Source organism: Miscanthus floridulus, chromosome 8, assembly GCF_019320115.1.
Source record: "Miscanthus floridulus cultivar M001 chromosome 8, ASM1932011v1, whole genome shotgun sequence".
Lineage (NCBI taxonomy): Eukaryota > Viridiplantae > Streptophyta > Magnoliopsida > Poales > Poaceae > Miscanthus > Miscanthus floridulus.
The window spans coordinates 179,072,981-179,078,490 of record NC_089587.1 but is presented as its reverse complement, the minus strand read 5'-3'; the positions used below and the strand labels follow the sequence as shown (position 1 = coordinate 179,078,490).

Below are 5,510 nucleotides of genomic sequence, written 5' to 3'. Positions count from 1 at the left end.
GTTCTGTGTATCTTCCGGCAGGGCATTAACTGCATATATGCGTGTGGATTATTGCATTGACAAATGAGGAGAGCGAGACGACTCGATGGAAATTCCAATTCAAAGTTCACGTGGACATACAGGACACACATAATGATGAATTGATGAAAGCAAATATACAAAACTGCAGGGTTCATTTAATTTGTTATAGTTAGGCCCCGTTCGCTTCGCTGAAAAAATAAGCAGAAATACTGTTCCAGCTGATTTGTTGTAAGGAAAAAAATACTATTCTAGCTAAAAAAGATGAATTATAAGAGAAACGAACGTGGCCTATGTCGTCGTTCCAGCCACTTGCATTGTGTGCGTCCTCCAAGGGTACCGCTATACTACTAGCTAGCTTAGCTAGGAACCAGCCCCTCGCCACGTCCCCTCCTAGGTTAAGGGTGATGAAGGTGATCGACTCCGATGCGGATGATCGATGATCTCGTGCCCAGGCGTAACGCTCATCTAGCGGCTAAAAATAAGTTCAGGCCACGGAAGCCGGAAGTTCAGGCGAGGAAGGTTACAATGAAGAGGTTAGGCTTTGAAACCACCACAGAAATCCCCGATGAGGCATCATTTGAAGAATTTCAGCAGGCCTTCGCTCTGCCGCTATCGCCCACGAAGGAGGCATAGAAAGGGTGCGGCTACGACTCATGCGTAGGTTTAGGGTTGGCCGCCTTAGTCGCTAAATTCTACAACCGTATAGTACAATATTAAATATTTAATGGCCTTACTTGCTTAGTGTTTCAGTCTTGTAATTTTTTAAAATTTCCTGTTTGCTTAATGAAAAACGGGCATAGACCCGATCGAGAAAAAAAGTAGGATGCATGCCCGCTGATGTTATTTGTGGTTTGGCCTCCAATCTGCGGTGACTGCCATACCTTGAATCTGTCGGAGTCGTCCCCATCCTGGCTTCGTCGTCCTGTGTTTTTTCCTACCACCCTATGCTATAACTCTTGTAATAAATAATTGTCCTCTAATAATCTCTTCTTGACACTGAAACCGGCTTCTCTCTCTCTCTCTCGATGTAAAAAAACATTGCCATCATTTAATTTTACGATCGGATTTCTTCAATTTCTTCTGCCAATTTTACATGTTATTAATCCAAGCGTGTCGTCGGGCTCTTGGGATGAAGTCAATGCATATTTTTCCCATTCCACGGATGGCTGCTCAATGTTGAATTGAGATTTTTTTTTGTTTGTTTTTTTTGCTGTGTTTGAGTTGAGGATGCTCCATCTTCTAAGAGCAACTCAGGTGTGTTTGCTATAATTAACTTGCTTAACGAATAAATGTAGCGAGTTAACAAATAAGTAGCAACCTCAATTTGTTGCCCTTTCCAATAGTTTCCTCTATTAGCTTCCTAAACGATTTTACATTGAGAACATGAACTATTTCTAACCAACCAAACTTTTTTTATTAGTTCCTTTGTCTTTTAGCATTTTCTCACATAAAAATTCTTTATTTTTTTTAAAAAATACTTATGCGTCCAATTTACTTTGATCCCCCGAGAAAAACACCGAATGGGGAGCGGAATGGAGTTTCTCTTGACTGCGAAAAACTTACGAGTTGGATAGGATATTTGGTAACTTTTTTTACTTTTAAGAAGCTCTTTTACCAAATTGTTGGAGGATATTTTTCCCCTTTTGCTAAAAAGTCAAAATAGGGAGTTGTTTTACAAAGTTCTGGAGATGCTCTAATAATAATTTGTGGACTCATCTCTCCATTTCTTTTTCAAACCGACTGATCTCTTTTTTTGAAGAGGGTGAAGCCGGAGATACTCCCATTATCTAAAAAAGCAGTAACAGTCTGCAAGGAAAGAAAAAAGCAAGAGAAAATAGCACATCATCACTAGCCAGTTCACGAGAGAACTCTGCAAAGCCCACTAACTGTAGCAACGCCCACTAGACAAGCCCACAGCGGTACAATACAGCCCAAACAGCGCACCGAACAACTGAGCCCACGTGCTTGGATGTCGAGGCCCAACATCACAACACAACGACTAGCTAGTAGCATTTGCGTTTCGGCCTAAACGGTCACAATCCACATGATTAAAAACATGATTACAATGAAATTCTTCTGGTCCATGTGCCAACTCTAGACATCCGATTGAGCTAAGATTGTCATCTTTTGTCTCCAAAACTGAACTGTTTATTTAGAGAGTGTATACTCCCTTTGTCTCTGCCCTTTTTCATTCGTTCGACTATTCGTTCTTTTTTCTATAAATATTTGTGCAATTTTTTAAACGCAAATATTTGTGCAAAACATACAGGAATGTTTAAAGTACATTTGTTGACAGAGATGAGCAGTGATTTTTAGTTCTGAATCATTAGATTTGAATAGGTTGGCTTGTGTTGCCCAGGACATATTATGTTCAATTTGGCTAGTATTTCAGTAGTAGAGCTAGCAGAATGACCAGGCAAACCTTCTGTCAGGAATTCCATACATACTACTATCATCCCTAAACAAACAAATGGTTCTAGATAAAAGAAACTCCAATGCCATTCCTCACGTCATATTCAATCACGAAACTGTGGCCTCAGTCTACCAGATAAAAGAAACTCCAATGCCAATGCCATTCTTCACATCATAATTCAAGCACCAAAATGTGGCTTCAATCTGACAGTAAATAAGTAAGCAACAGGGCAGGAACATCTCTATGGGGACCTGTAGGTTGGGTCCCTGTGGTTCATGCCCGGGACGGCACAGCAGTGTTACAAGCGGCCACCTTCTTCTCATCACAAGAAATGGAAGTACTCGATGCATCTGGACTGACCGATCGGCACCAACGTCCTCGTCCTCGGCAGAGGACCCATGCTGCTGGAGCTGGCCGAAGCGCTTGCTCCTGAGAATGTGTCAACCTCCATCTTAACCGGACTGTCGTTACTGGTAGGAGACGGAGGACGATGCGGCGGTCCACTGAAACCGGCTTGTTGCATAGGCGCTCCTCTCAGCTGGCTGTTGGTTGCCTCTGAAAGAATGTGCTACTGCTGACTGTGGCTCATCTCTGAAAGAATAATGCGGGCTGAAGCAGATCGACACTGCTTTACTTGAGGCCGATTGCGCAGCAGTGTCTCTCTTTGCTTTCTATGAATTTGAGATGCTTCGTCTGCAGGTGTGATGTGTTTTGAAGTAAGTGACAGAGAACAATGGTGGGATCGCTTGTGTCCTTCTGTTGGACTTGCTTTGTAGCCGGGCACTCATGTCGTTCTTGTAGGTGCATCTGTAATAGAACCTGAAAACAGGATGACATGTACTGAAATCTCACTTGGAAGGGAAAGAGGTGAATTATTGGCCAAAAATGCTGAGGCCAATCTAAATACTTTTACCGACTGCTTAGTGCTCAATAGGATAACTTACTCCTTACTAACCAAAACAGTCTATACCCACTTTTCATTTCTTGGTTTTGTGATAATAAGTGCCTCCAGGTCTTCCACTAATGATATCAGTCATGTCCTTTCCCCCTCTATTAACACTTAGTCCACATAAATTAGGTGGAACAGCATTGATAAACACCTTTGAGACATCTTCTACCTCCACTGCCTTTTAGGAAAATAAACAAAAGTTCTGATCTGTCAACATGCTCTTAATGGGCTAAGAAGGGACCGCATTCCAATCACTCTCCAGGAAAATCAAAAGAAAGGGTAGCAGAGACTGTCGGCATTCACACTAGTAATAGTTGAAAATTGAGTTAGAGAACACAAGGGCACTAAGCAAATGATGGAACTTTAGTTGCTAGTGAAGTATAAGATTTGATTATTTGAACAAGTTGCAAATGGCAGGTAATAAAGGTGGCATGTGGATCGTATATTACTATATTCATATGGGAAGTAACACTTTACAAGTTTTTATTTGTCTAGTTGAGTTGTCAATAATTAAGAACGATTGCTACTGTGAAGGTTGTTTTCCTAGTCCAGTAATCGTTACATAAAACAATTTGTTTCTTTCAATCAATCAAGGCTATGGCCTATATATGGTAACAAAAAAGGGCAATTCCTTATTTGCCATTGTCAAATTTTGCAGTTCTTTATTTGCCACCAATGTCTCAATGGCATATGGGGACCACCTATGCCACTAACAGTGGCAGATAGAGGATTATGCAAAACCGTAATGACAAGAAAAGGATTTCTTGTCGTCTTAGAAGTGACTAGTAGACAAACACACAATTTGATATATCCTCCATCAGAGGTAAACAAAAACAGTGGAATGGTCAAGATTTGTGCCTACAAAACCACCACAACACGCTTCATTTAAGAAGAAAATTACAGCGTTAGAGATAGGAAAAGCATGTATAGTTCATCTTTACTTATTATACTACTGGAAGCCATTATAGAACAAATTAAAGGTATTAAAAACTAGGAATTCTTCCAGTAAAACAAGGCATGCAAAGCTTGTTCCTGAATTAATCCAAAGATTAGAGGTAACCACCCTCAGTTACGCAGTTCACCCAGTAACAGGTCCTACAAACTCATTACATTACAGATATAGTAATAACTAAATTGACGATTCGTAGTAGTAAAGAGAGGTTTTTTGCACACAAAGGGGATGCATGCATGAACTGAAACAACAAACTTATTTGGGAGAATAAAACTCTATTGGCAAGGGGATGAAGAACCCAAGGAGGGACTAAAAACCTTGGGAAGTTGGAGTTGGAGAGCTTCTTCTCGCCGTACTTCCTCCACTGGTGCCCATCGTCGTAGGTTGTATATGTGTCTGAGGTCACAGACGCGTTCATCTTTCCTGGTGATTTTTTTTTTACAGAACAGAAATTGAAGAGAAGGCATTAGAATGAAACAGATGAAGCCGAACAAATTTCGCAGCAGAATTTAGGAACGAACCTACGATGAAGCGTACCTGATTCTTTGCTGCTGGGCTCTGGCAGCCTGGTGGGATCCCAAATCACTGAGATAGCGTAGGGAACAGACTCAGAGCCATGGCGAGGATGATGGAGGAGGGAGGAGAGCAGGACGGCGTTTCTTGGGCAGAACGGATCGAGCTAGGCCGCTAGTGCCATGGGACTTGGAAGAGCGACCACCTTTATTTATAGCATTAAACACGACGGTTGTAGGAGCATTCTTCAACGTTAGCACGCGTCACAGCCTATTCTGGCTGGAATTCCACTTAGCGGCACTACAGTTTTTTTTTTTTTTTTTTTGGGGAGGAGAGCAGGAGGCGTTTCTTGGCAGAACGGATCGAGCTAGGCAGCTAGTGCCGGGACTTGGAAGAAGAGCTGACACCTTTTATTTATAGCATTAAACAACGACGGTGTATGGTAGCATTCTTCAACGTTAGCACGCGGTCACAGCCTATGTCTGGCTGGAATTCCACTTAGCGGCACTACAGTTTTTTTTTTTTTTTTTTTTTTTTTTTTTTTTTTTGTCATCCTCTCCTTCATTTTGTTCTCAGTGGCAAGAAAAAAGCCACGTCCGGTTTATTGGATTTTTGAAAGCTGTTTGCTTGATCTTATTCAGAACTACTTTTCAGTCATTGAA

General features: G+C 41.5%; 1 pseudogene; it reads right to left on the bottom strand.

Moving 5' to 3' along the window:
• Positions 1-2,408: 2,408 nt before the first annotated feature.
• Positions 2,409-4,953, bottom strand: LOC136474144 (probable WRKY transcription factor 36; annotated as a pseudogene).
• Between the last annotated feature and the right edge of the window lie 557 nt (positions 4,954-5,510).